At 46.4% G+C, this 13,885-nt stretch overlaps 1 protein-coding gene across 1 annotated transcript in view; it reads left to right on the forward strand.

The window, feature by feature from the left end:
• The first annotated feature begins 2,515 nt into the window (after positions 1-2,515).
• The window catches only part of LOC125310391 (TRPM8 channel-associated factor homolog), a 28,338-nt gene continuing 16,968 nt past the window's right edge, over positions 2,516-13,885 (forward strand). The window contains exon 1 of the mRNA XM_048267759.1: positions 2,516-2,597. The gene's annotated coding sequence lies outside the window, so the exon portion shown is untranslated. The remainder of the gene's footprint in view (positions 2,598-13,885) is intronic.

Consider the following 13,885-nt stretch of genomic DNA (forward strand, 5'->3'; position numbering starts at 1 on the left):
TTATCTTTAATGTCTTCCAGTAGCCTATCGTATAGGTCACTGTATATATAGCTTAGTTGGCTTGTGCATGAATATGACCTAATGTTTTGTAGCCTACATTTCCGTCAGTCTACAGTCTTTTAGCCCATCTTTACCATGATAACCCTTCCCAGATAGAACCCTTTCGACGCTCCACTTTGAGAGACCAACCACCACTCATGCCATCGATGTTGAATTTTGGGCGTCTGATGGAAACTGATCAATCTGACCAACAATTAACATCGATTTGATACTTTTGCTGTCCGGGTTTGCAAATCATTCATTTAGAACATTTAAGTTGCGCTATTTGTTATTATAATCGCAGCACGGCCTTAGCCTACTATGTTATCAGCCTACTATAATTATCATTACCATATCATTACATTATCGCAATTAATAAGTTATCATAATCATCATCGTCAGCATGGCATGTCACACTTACCTGCTCCACCACTGAGTTCTTATCATGTAGCCTCAACTAGGCTCCACCTCCTGCTCACTGTCCCTCTGCTCTGTATGCTTGCTTACATCCTCGTTCAAACTCAACGAACTTCAACATGTTGCTGACATCTGCTAGCCTACTTGCAATATTGTATTTTTGAAGCTTCTACATTGGTGTTACTTTTGCATTATTGTCACTACCGGCACCCGCCGCAATTTCGTGTAGGCAACTTCGATTAACTTTTGATGCCTCACAGAATCCTGGCTCTGAGCCAAAATGCGAGGGGTGGGGGCTGACGTAAGCTGTTATTGGATCAGTTGAGTGGCAATATGGAAAAGTAACCAATGGGCCGCTGATTGTCCTTCCTTTGGGCCGATTGTTGGCCAAAACGATTACAGTAAATGATGTATATAGCCTATTTTATATCGGCCCAAAAGGTGCGTCGGCCCACCGGGAAAATGCCCGGTATGCCAGATGGCCAGTCCGCCCATGACCACCAGTCAGTCAGCCGCGCGAATCAGCCGGCTACGTTGTCATGAGAGGATCTGTAGAGCGAGTGAAGTCTCCCCTCGAGTCAGGGTGAAAAGCAAATCCACAACAAAAGCCATTCTTTCACTTCTGAAATGTTCTGTTCTAGGCATATTGTAGGTTTGGTGTGTACATGTAGCATATTAAAAAATGCAGTTAGGTCGAGCAGACAGTCCACATTGGGGGGGCTATATCTTCTTTAAAAAGACTTTTAACATATCACCATTTCTTTTCATTGTTTTATCTGACCCTATGCAAAAATAAGACAGTTGCGTCTAGCATTACCACAATTTAGTTACCCACAATCTTACGCAAGGGACACCAGGCAACGTTTTTGTGTTAATTAATCATCTTCGTAAGTCGGTATATGGTTAAATGACTCATTACGGGGCGAATGAAGGCTCTCTCGCCCGCCCCTACTGCCTGTAGGAAGAATATCCCACTTGCAAGTTCGGTGTATCCTACCCACTGACCGAAGCAGTATCAGTTTACAGCACAGAGGCAGGCTAACAAAACGCTAGAGATTGTTGCAAACGTGTGTATAATGGCAGAGCCGGCGAAGAAGCAGCGAAAACCCTTGACGGAAGACACAAAGAAAAGGAAAAGAGCTTCAGACCGAGCGAGGGGGAGTTTCGTAGAGATAAAGCATCAGGCTTGCCTGGTGTCCCTTTAATTAGGCTACAAATCCCTATCCCAACTAGTAGCCAATGTCGCCTAAATTGTTATTTACTTAGATAAATAGGGGCACCATTCGTCCGGATTTTATCCGGATAGTCCAGCTTTCAAGCCCTCTGTCTGGACCAAGGTAGTGTCCTCCTTTTTGGGCTTTTGTCTGCCTAAACAACTGCTCCACAGCAAACAATGCTTAAGTAGCAATGATGCAAGTAAGCAGAAGAGCCCCAATGTGTGCCGCTTGGCACCCCAAAAGGAAATGTTTGATATGCCTCTCTCCATTTGGCCCTGAAATAAATGGAAAACGAAATACACACTGAATTGCAGATGTATCTATAAAAGCTGCTGAATATGTCACAACCATTGAATTCGGCAGCTCGGCAGAACCACAGTTACCAAGGTGTTGAGGTGAGGTTCTCTCCAAAATGCATACTCATGTCACAAAGTTGTCTGGTGGTAAACAAATGCCATATCTTGTTGAATTCCGTTTGCTGTTTGTAAATATTTTATAACTGAACTATGAAGCCTGGATTATCTTTGTGAATTCTTTGAAATATGTTTTTCGACAATATGCATGACTAAACTTCATAAAACTAATACATGGATTTGTTCTCTTCTGCTTTTATCAGTATTTTTCACTGCAAATTCTGTGTTATGTGTCAGCAAAGATTGTTGCTGTTTACGAGATACTTTTGAATGGGGAGGGAAGGGAGGTGCAAAAGTTGAGATAACAGCTGGAGGTCTCCGGCTAGTAAAGGATATGCTGGGGTAAACTGATTAAGCGGCTGACTTCACAAGAAAAATGCTACTTGGCAAGTCTTGGCAAGTTTACCGCCCAATGGCTAAGGAGGTTGCACAGAAGGCCATCTTGTGAGCATGAGAAGTATAAAAACAGAAGTGAGGATAACTGAGGCACTAAGGAGCTGAAGACCTTTGGGTAAGCTACACCTCAATTCTGTAATTATATGACGGCTATTTATGATCAAATATTCTGTATTTGTTGTCTATATTTGTATCCATTCTATATAACAAAATAATTATCTTCATGGTTACTCCTTCCATTAGACACCTTTTTATAATAATGTGCCATAATAACTTTAATAAATTAAGACCATCCATAAATGGTGTTTTAATGGCCACATTCAATGGCCACATCACTGAGCATTTGTTAATGTCATTTAAAGATGCAAATGTTTAAGAATAATATAAACAAATGAAATGTAAGGTCTGTGACAGTTAAACAGAAAGCAGGCAAATGAAGGTTGAGGATTACTTAACCCCACATCATTACATAATTGTTATGAATATGGAGGAAGGTTTGGGTTTTAATTTGATTGCACCCAAGAGAAAACATCACAATGTGGATGAAAAGCTCGGAACTTATTTACAATTAGTTGTACTGTATAAATTATGTGACATCTAGTGATAAACAAAAAGAGGTTGAGAGGCATTATAAACCCACAGCACAAAGAGAATTGCATGCCTGTGTCAGATGAAAAGTCATTCAGCCATACAGGCTTGCACTGACATGAAAAGACAGAGAGAAAGGGGCTATGTGACGTAAGCCCTCATCATTGCACCTCTGTGATGATTATGGAGGAACGTTTGGGTTTTAAATTACAACCCCAAATCAGAAAAAGTATCTTATAAGAACATTTTGAAGTTAATGCCAGCAACATGTCTCAAAAAAGTTGAGACTGCAGGAACTTATTGACCAGGGGCAGACTAGCCATCTGGCATACCAGGCATTTTTCCAGTGGGCCGACGCACCTTTTAGGCGATAAAATAGGCTATATAATTTTAATTTGTTTGGCCAACGATCCGCTCAAACGAAGGACAGTCAGTGGCCCATAGGTTCATTTTTCATACTGACACTGGACTGATCCAATAACAGCTCTTGTCAGGCCCCACCCCTCCCATTTTGGCTCAGAGCCAGGATTCTGTGAGTGCATCAAAATGTGTGACATGCCATGCTGATGATGATGATTATGATGACTTATTAATTGCGATAATGTTATGACATGGTAATGATAACATAGCAAGGCCGTACTGTAATCATAATGACAAAAATAGCGCGACTTAAGTTTCCTAAATGAATGATTGGCAAAACCTGACAGCAACCCTGAGTGTCAAATCGATGTTAACTAGATCAAATATGACCGCCGCCCAGTCCAGCACATTTTTTCCACAAACATAAGTCACGCTTGTCAAATTGTGTTAATTTTCTACTTTGTTTCTTTTTTGTGTGTTTGTAATTAAGTGTGTGCAGAGTGTGTGGTTGTTTTTGTGTATATGTGTGCTTCTGTGTGTGTGCCTGCATGTAGTTTTTTTGTGTGTGTGTGTTTTGTGTGTATGTGTGCGTGTGTGTTTGTATGTGTGGGTGCATGTGTATTGTGTGTGTGTGTGTGTGTGTATGTGTGTTTACGTGTCTTTGTGTGTGTGTGTGTGTTTTTATGTGTGTGTGTCTTTAAAGCGCATTTGGCGCTTTAGTGCTGTATGTAGCCTCGCAAAAATGTTAGAGCTAGAATTTCCTAGTCGTAACAATAATAATTCATCAGGACTATTTTCTGCTAAAACATTAGGCTACATTATTTTACGTTCAAATGTAAGCTATTCTGCGAGACATGTACAAATTAGGGCTGTCAAAATAACTGATTAATTTCGATTAATTAATTTGAGAAAAAATAACTGATTAAAAAAAAATAGTGCAGATGAATGATCCCTATGACCTTTGACCCCGAGCCGTTCTAGTCAGTAACCATTAGACTGTAAAATGAAGGAGAGAGAAGAAAATGTGCTGCCTACAGTAGATCATTGATTGGAACATTTAGTTTTAAAAAATGGTGTTGATGGTGTTGATAAAAATAAAGTATTGATTAAAATAAAGTCCTCTGCAATGTCTGCAGCAAGGAATTGGCATATCACCGGAGTTCGTCAACTCTAAAGTCGCACATCAATGCAAAGAAATAGTGTTGACATTGAGGGGAGTGTTAATTTATTTTCATAAACATCCTTTCTTCTCTGTTACATTGCTCCGCTGTTCATAGCAGCGAGATGAAGCAATGATTGCGTGACAGAGCAGACGATGGGCTTTCCAATGAGACCACGCACTTGTCTGTACGTTAAAGTATGAAGATAAAAAAAAATCATGAAATTAAATCAAATTGCATCATATTTACAGTATATACTTCTCTGCGTTCACCTGCGCACCCATACTCTTGTTTGAATTACTCAGGAACCTGTGAACGCATAGATATGGCAAGCATATCAGATGAAAGAGGAGACACAGGGCTATCCATTGTAGGGCTGCATAATTAATCGAATTTTAATCACGATTTTGGCTTCCCACGATCAAATTTGCGTGATCGAGCGATATTTCAAATGCGTACTCTACCCTCTGTTTTACATATCAACGAATGACTAAACCAGGGGTGTCCAAACTGCGGCCAGCCATGCACTTTCATCCGGCCCGCCGAGCATTTATTAGTTTATCATAGGCCGCTCGCTATTTTTTTCCAGCGATAGACGACGTTGTGGTTAACTTTAGGCTACTGCAAACTGCTTTACACTCTTCTTAGAGAACGTTTACAATGTCAAAACAGCTTGTCACATCGAGATACATAGTATCTCCATTGCAGCAGATCTAACTACGTTATGCTAGTCCATTTAATTGGGGACGCATTTGAGCGTGGGAGAGAGGGCGATGGCAACAGTAGTTCCCACTACTGACCATTTATAAACTGGGGTAAACACATGAGGTACAACATAAGGAAAGACTATACCAGCTAACACATACATGACAAGGTAAACGCAATTACTCATACTAAAACCAACATCAACATTACACACACACACATACTGCACAGCATTATGGGAGTTCAGTCATGAACCAGCTAGGCCCCCCGAGACTTAGTCTATGTCCCTTGTGTGACTCAAGTCTTACCCTACGTCAGTCCATGAGCCTGGCTGGGGCCTTGGCGCTGGCGTTGTGGGCGCCCGCTGTTGGGCGGTGACTTCAGGGGCGGCTGCACAGTGACGGTGTTAGAGCCACAGCTCCATTGTAGCCAAGGTCCACAGAAGCAGTGTCAAGTCTCCCGCGACCCTCAGCTGAGGCCAGGGGTCGATCTGAGGGGACCAGTCGATCACGGTGGAGAGCCACAACTCTCCGGCCCGCTTAATCAGTCTCACCACGATAGACCCGCGTCCAGACAGCTTCTCTAAGACATGCATGCGGCCCGACCCACTGGCTAGTGAGTTTTAGAAATGCCTTTCTTTCTCTCGGGCAGTACACCCAAACTTTATCGCGGGTTTGGAACTCCTGGCAGCGACAGCCCGTATCGTAAGCTGCGCTATTGGCGTATTCCAGCTTCACTCATAGCCTGCCTGGCCAGCTTCGTGTACTCCTTTCAGTCTCGTGTAGCTGCTTGTAGTATTCCAGCCCTGGCTTACCTCAATCTCGCTTCGGGCTGAACCAAACACCGTACACAAGTCCACCGGCGTGCGAACATCAGAGCTGCGGTGTGCATTTCGTTGACTCTTGCACGCTGTCGCGATATGCCCACAGCACCAGGGGCAAGTGTAAGTCCCAGTCCTTTAGTCGGCGGTCAGCCAATATGGCCAGCTGCACTGCTAGCGTCCGATTAAACCGTTCCACTAGCCCGCCGCTTTGTGGATGCAGAGGTGTCGTTCTCGTTTTCGGATGCCCATGCGGCTGGCAAACCTCAGCAAACACCTCTGCCTCGAAATTCCGCCCTTGGTGGCTGTGGAGCTCTTCGGTGCCCGCGCGACCGCAGAACATCTCAGTGACCAGTCTGTCCGCTGTCGTCTGGGCGCTCTGATCTGGCACTGCATACGCCTCCGGCCACTTAGTGAAATAGTCCATAGCCATAGTCACAGCAGTGAACATGCAGTTCAACGTCCAGCCTGCATCCCGGCCAATAGAAGTGGCTTCTCAGCCGACGAAGAGTTTTTGCAATGCCGAAATGAGCCGCCCCCACTGCCCCATGTACCTGTTCCAGTACACGGGCTCGTAATCCAGCAGGAACAAGCAACTGTCATGTCAGAAAATGTCAGATTGTCTATCGGGAGCTCGCCAGTGTCTATACAACAGTCCTTGACGTGCTACTATTCCCGGCCACTGTGAATAAATCGCTTTGGTCTCTGGATCGAGTGCTGATCCGTCAGGCCATGGCGGTCGCTGACCGGCTTCGATCCATGACCACACTCGGCCGAGTGTGGCGTCCTCCGATTGCGCCTTCCGGATCTCCTCCCTTGACATCACGTCCTCCAGCGACTGCGCGTCCATGGCCCCAGCTGCCGCTCTGCAGTGCTGTGTTGTGGCGTTGGGCTGCGGTGCGCTGTCTCCGGTCTCTCGATCACTGTAGCTGGTAGCGGAAGGCGGCGAGACGACCTCGGGGTGCTGCTGGCGAGCGTTGACTCTCTCGCTGGCATGAAGCTGGCGGGCGGTGGCTCTCTTGATGGCGCGGCGCTGGCGAGCGTTGAGTCTCTCGCTGGCGTGCTGCTGGCGAGCGTTGACCCTCTCATTTGGCAGCTGGCGGCGTTGAAAACAGCGACTCTCTCTCTCTCTGTCAGCGGTGATGCAGCCTGTAGCCCGGCTGGCCGGGCTCCGGTTGAGCCATACCAGGCTCCTCTCCTCCCTCGGTGGCAGTGCTGGCACTGGTCTGTTGCACCACGGGCGCTTGGACAGGCGTCCGGCGTTACCGGGCGACCAATTCGGTGTCGAATCTCCATGTAAGTAGTCCTGGGCGCCTCCAGCCAGCGAGCCAGCTGGCCCTCTGGTTCTTTAAAGTTCAGCAGCCAGGTGAGCGATGCATGGTCCGTTCTCAGCAGGAACCATTTGCGTAGAGGTAGGTTCGAAAATGGCGCCTGCCACCACCACAGCCAACAGTTCTCTGCGGGTCACACAGTAATTCTTCTCCGGCTCGGTCAAGTGAGTGGCTGAAGTATCGACCACCTGCTCTCGCCCTGCTGCGCCTGCTTGAGAGGGCCCGGCATAGCGCCCGTTGTTGGCGTCGGTGTCCAGGATGAACGGCAGTTGAGGGTCAGGGAAGCGAGCACTGGGGCCTCACATAAGCCCTCGCAGCCGCCCGGAATGCTGCGTCGCCTCTGGCGTCCACTTTCGAAGAGCTGGCCTTTTTGTGCGTTAAGCGATGCAGCGGGCTGGCGACTGTAGCAAAGTCCCGGATGAAACGCCGGTAATATGGCGCCAAGCCCAGGAAGCTCCGCAGCTCAGCACCATCGCGGAACAGGCCAGCGTCTCACCGTCTCCCACCTTAGCTGGGTCGGTGGCCACTCCGGCCCCCCCCGCGACATAGCCCAGGAATCCGGTTTGCCTCGGAACAGGTGGCACTTTTTCAGGTGCAGTTTGAGCCCAGCACCCGTATGGCGTCGAACACCTTTTCCAGATGTCCTGCGGCACGGTGAAGTCTGTTGCATGACACAGGATGTCGTCCAGGTAAACCCGCGCAGCATGTTAGGTGGAATGCCGCCAGGACCGCTCCATCAGCCGCTAAAAGTTCGCTGGCTCGTTGCATAGGCCTAATGGAAGTACCCGGAACTGCCACAGCCCTTGCCCGATGGTAAACGCTGTCTTCGGCCGAGCTTCCAGGGCTAGCTCAATCTGCCAGTAGCCACTCGCGTAAGTCCAGCCGCTAAACCAGCAGGAGCCGGCAATGCTGTCCAGGCGCATCGTCAATGCGGGGGAGTGGGTAGGGAGTCTTTCCGGGTTACCTGGTTGAAGCCCGAAGTCAACACAGAACCGCCCGCAGCGATCCATCTTCGGACCAGTACAGCCGGGCGCATTCCAGGGACTACTGCTTGGCTCTATCACTCCTGCGGCGGCCATTTCCTTGATCTTTTCTTCAGCTGCTTGTCGTTTGGCGAGCGGTAGCGATGAGGCTGGTCGAATGGGCCTGGGCAGTACCCGCGCGATGTGTCGGCTCGCCACACCGGTGGCATCCGTCTCCGCTGGCCAGCCTCTTCCACTTTCGCGTGGGCGTTGTGTCATGTTCTGCCACGTCACCTCCAGTTCCTCCTTGTCTTCCTCCATCGATGTCTGGCGTGCGCAATGCCCGACTCTGTTGTGCGGAAGATGTTTTCCCACCGTTCGGCTTCGAGGGCAGCGGATAGCGAGCTGGGGTGCTCAGGAAGGTGTTCTTTTAGCGCTCTGGGTGGATGCCCCATAGCATCGAACACTTCCAGTGCCATCTCTTCATGTAGACCCTGGCTGTACGTTGGGTAGCCCCGCCGGGCATACAGCTGCAGGTCAGTCGCGAACTTGCCCAGTCTCTCGCCCTTGTATCGCCATCTGGAAGCGAGTTGTTCTCTGGCATCACTGATGAAGATTCTCTGGCCGAATGCGTCGTTGCAGAGCTGCTTCGATTGCCGGTCCAGCTTACTCCGCCCGGTGGCAGGTCTTCTAATACTTGTAGCGCTTCCCCCAGAGCTACGCGCCACCTATGCGCCCGTTCTCTCCGCCGACCAGCCATTCAGCTCGGCTGCCAGCCGGACCTGTACCAGGTATGTCGCCAGCGGCCTTTCGCCATTGTAGTGGGGCAACTTTACTGGGCCCAGCAGGTGGCCATGGGAGAGCGCGCTGTTGAAGAGCCGTCTTGGCAGGAAACTCATCATTGCCAGGGCATCAGTTGCAGCTTTCTCCTCCCGTCCAGTAGGGGTCATCATCCCACTTCTGACACCAATGTAACAATCTTGGAAAGTTGTCTCAGAATGGTTTTATTGGTTACGCACCAAAAGACACGGACGTCCTTGTACAGGCAACACAAAGGAGGTCAATTAAACAAGCACGATACACAAACAGGGTAGTCACATACAATACACGGGGTAAACACATGAGGACAACATAAGGAAAGACTATACCAGCTAACACATACATGACAAGGTAAACGCAATTACTCATACTAAAACCAACATCAACATTACACACACACACATACTGCACAGCATTATGGGAGTTCAGTCATGAACCAGCTAGGCTCAGTTCACTACAATACAAAACATTATTATTATTATTATTATTTGTGTGTGGCCCGCTGGCCAATTTTCAAAACCCAATGTGGCCCTTCAGTCAAAAGTTTGGACACCCCTGGACTAACGATTACAGTAAAACTCATGAACCGCGAAGCAGAGCTTAAGTGGCTAATGGGAAAGCGTTAGGAGGATTCCCGGTGGGGCGTTTTCCCAAATATTAACAAAGTAGCATGCACAAAACATTTGTTTGGAAGTTTGGAAGTTGCAGTCAAATCTATATTTGCAGTAATTTAGGGGAGTAAATGTGAGGGGAAGAATTTGGGTGAGCCAGATAGCAAGTCCAATTTGTTTAGGGAAAAAATATTTTTGTCAGTAAAATTAATTAATAATCGTGATAAATAATCGTGATCTCAATATTGATCAAAATAATCGTGATTATCATTTTGGTCATAATCGTGCAGCCCTAATCCATTGGTACCAAGTATGTTGATCCTTCTGGCTTATGAAAACAGACGAAGTGACTGCAAAATAATACAAAAACCAACTGCACACCCATTACTCTCGTTTGAATTACTCGCGGACCTGTGATCAGATAGATATGCCACGCATGTCAGATGAAAGAGGAGACACAGAGCTATCATTTGATACCAAGTACATCCTTCTGGGTTAACAGACGAAGTGACACAAAATTATAACTTCATATATAGCTCGACTTACCTCACGTTTTTTTCTGTTTTTGTGGCAAAGCATGTTTATAATCCAACGCTATTGTGTGTTTCTTTATGGCAAAGAATGTTCATAATCCGGTTTTCAGATCCTAGCAAATTCCTGCATGGCATCCAATTCAAGGCTCACATTGAATCCCAATTTGTTCCACAAAGAAACACCTTTTTTGCCTTTACTTTGTTCATGGCAATGCAGTAAAAAGTTGTAGAGAATCATGAGTGCAGACAGGCTGCGCTAACTACGTAAACTTCCGGGTCAAGTCAGGTCAGATCGCCGTGTTACAGATATGGGCGCAGAAAGGTCATTTTTAATCACTAAATAAAAAAATGGCATTTATTTCTGTAAGGCGCACACATGGCCGGATTATCATGGCCCTGGGCACAAAATCGGAATGTGCCCCCCTCCCTCCCCACATGCACGCCCGCACACAGTTGCCTGATGGTACGCACAGTGTGTATGGCTGTACACCTGCAGGCACGCACTCACTAACCCCAAAGCTAACCTGTAGGTTACAGCAGCTGTGAGAACCACCGTTGGGCTGCTAAGAAAGACTTTGTTGTAGTTTCTAGATGATACAAACACAAAATTAATTTCTGTCAATTAAACCTCTTATCAGATTTATTCATGGGTATCCTCATTTATTGTGATGTCGAAGTTCCATGATAGTGTTTGTTTCATGCATGCAGTGTGTGGTTTGGATGAGCCAGAGCTTGCCTGTCTTCAGCTTAAAGTTTCTGTCCAAAATTGTGTGAAAAATGATTAACTGCAAAAAAAAAAAACCCTGAACCCCCGAATTTTTGTAGCCTACCCTACTTAAGGCAATGGTACGCTCCCACGTCTGCGTCCCGCGCACACGGCACTGGTGAGCGCGTGACGAGAATTGCATCATTTTTACAGCATGCGTGTCTTTGAGTCGACCGAAATTCGTGTTAAAGTGACACATAGACTGCACATGTGTGAAACGGAACTGCTGTAAACACTCCCCTCCAGTAGGTGGACCACATAGAAGAACACTTAAACCTAGAAACAAACCTAGACAGAAGAAGACTTGTTTGGTTACCATAACGACGATGGAGCAGAGAGCGCCTGTCCTCAGCTTGTCTGGCTTTGAGTTACGTGAGACACCAGACATGGAGTCAACTTAGACCGATTAAAGCCACAATCCACAGATACATTCTTTAACATTATATTTAACGGTCACTTTACCATCTATGATGTAGAACCCAAAGTATTTCAAGAGGACATAATTATCTGTCTGCTGGCCGTTCTGTGCGTCACCTTTGATTGTCGAAACAGTGTGGCTGCATGGGCTCATTGTGGCTACTGGCTATTATATTGGCTTGATTTGGTCATGAGCCCTGGATCATATAGCGCTGAATGAGATGGCAAACAATAAAATAAAACTAATCATAGACTGTAGAAATGCGATACACAATAAAAACCGAATAGTTTATTTATAGTTCGACTACGGATATTTCACGTCATGTTCGAATAATTGACAGCCCTCCATGCATAGAGAGCTGACATGACTTCGGATTAAATGCATCTTTTAAAAATGAGCGTAGCCTAGCACCTATTACTGAACAATGCTGAAATCAAATTGCGAAACCCAGAGCCATATAAAGGTATCTATCTACAACGCTCAGGCGAAACCCAGTAACACTTGCTGATCGAGATGCATTCTCGTCTGTTCCGTATACTGCATTATCAATAGTGATTATAATAATAAAGGGAATGTACCTCTCCCAGGTGCAATCATTATCACCTAGCCTACTCCTGAACAATGCTGAACTCAAATCTCGCCTGTCAACACCGGATAATGCATTATCATAATAATAATTGAAGGAATAACCTAGGCTACCTCTCGCTCTAAATACACCCATTATCACAGTGAGACATTATACATTATGAACACAAATATAGTTACTTCAAAACTTTTATTGACACGTCATATTTACAGGTTTTTGGTTCATACTTTTTGGTATGAGGCAGGTGTGAAGACTCAATACAAATTTAATTGAGGACATCTGTACGCACAACTCTTTCTTCCCATGCTGTGCTTAGAAAAATGTCTTTACTTTGTATCGCACCAATATTGCTGCCCTCGCAGCACCGAGTCACTTAGCTATAGGCTAAGTAGCCTAATAAGCAAGTAGGCTAAGCTAGTCTCTCAGCTATACCAACAGGTGTGCTGTGTGTGTTCTGGTGGATGATAAATGGAGCGATGCGATGGGCCAGCTTTAGCCTGGGTGTTCCCATGCTGCCTTGCGCGCGATTTGATTCACGCTGCTAAGGCAGCCTGGAGACCATGGAGCAAATTTTCGCCTGAGATAGGGGACCAATCACAGAACAAGGGGGAAAGCAAGACGATGATGAGCTATGCACAGACGCATTTGATAGACATCCGTGGCACCCAATAAACGGATCTGGGCATTTTTTTCAAATACGAGAAAATTAACGTTTGGTTCCCAGACCACGTCTCATTGAGAAGTGGTGGCGCTAGCCAGGCTAGGCCAGCTTATCAAACTTCCCAGCAGACAGGTGAACGTACTCGTGGTGCTTTTTCCTTCATCAGCTCTTCCTTCGTCCTCCCTCGCACATCACACGTTCTTCTTTTCTTCAGGCGTTTCAGGATTCTTTGGTGGTCGTGTCCTACTTTCAGGCTCGACGTACCGCCCCCAGTTGGTGGGGCAGAGTATCACAGTTAATCCGTAGTGTGCAGGCGCTAACCTTAACGATTTAACGCGCATTCAGGACAGCAGAAGTTGGAGTATGCTTCACGTCCACGGCAAAAATGACGCACGTCTTGGACACACGCAAATGTGACGCACGACCATACCAGAGCCTTTAGCCTACAATTCCTAGGCTATACTCGAGATGTCATTTTAGCTAACGTGGTTAGAAGTTTCTCGGATGCAATTGAGCAGTTAGTCCAAACTTCATCAACCCACAAACATGAAATTTACTTCTGTCAAATCTTTTGAAAGGGAGAGACACTAAATTACGTTTTCAGTGTAGGGTAGTAAGCACACGCAAAATGTAGTGGCTTTACGCACAGAGCAAGCGCATTCTGCCTGGTACAGATCACAATCTAAAGCAGACAAGGCTTACATGAAAATGACGCACGTTTCGACCAGAGACGAAGCTAAAGGTGAAGATATCTATCTCCTGTTACTGGATTAGCAGGTAAAACGGGACGTGAGAGTGCCACCCTCATCGATCGCCTGAGTCAGGGTCGCCTGCAGGAATGAATGCTATGCACACTAATCTACACTACAATCACGCGATTTTGGACAGAAACTTTAAGCTGAAGACAGGCAAGCTGCACGGTCTGGCTCATCCTAACCACACACTGCGTGAAACAAACACTATCATGGAATTTGGACATCACAATAAATGAGGATACCCATAAATAATCTGCACTGATAAGAGGTTTAATTGACAGAAATTACTTTTGTATGTGTAGGCGATCATCTAGAAACTACAACAGAG

Source organism: Alosa alosa, chromosome 17, assembly GCF_017589495.1.
Source record: "Alosa alosa isolate M-15738 ecotype Scorff River chromosome 17, AALO_Geno_1.1, whole genome shotgun sequence".
Taxonomy (NCBI): domain Eukaryota; kingdom Metazoa; phylum Chordata; class Actinopteri; order Clupeiformes; family Clupeidae; genus Alosa; species Alosa alosa.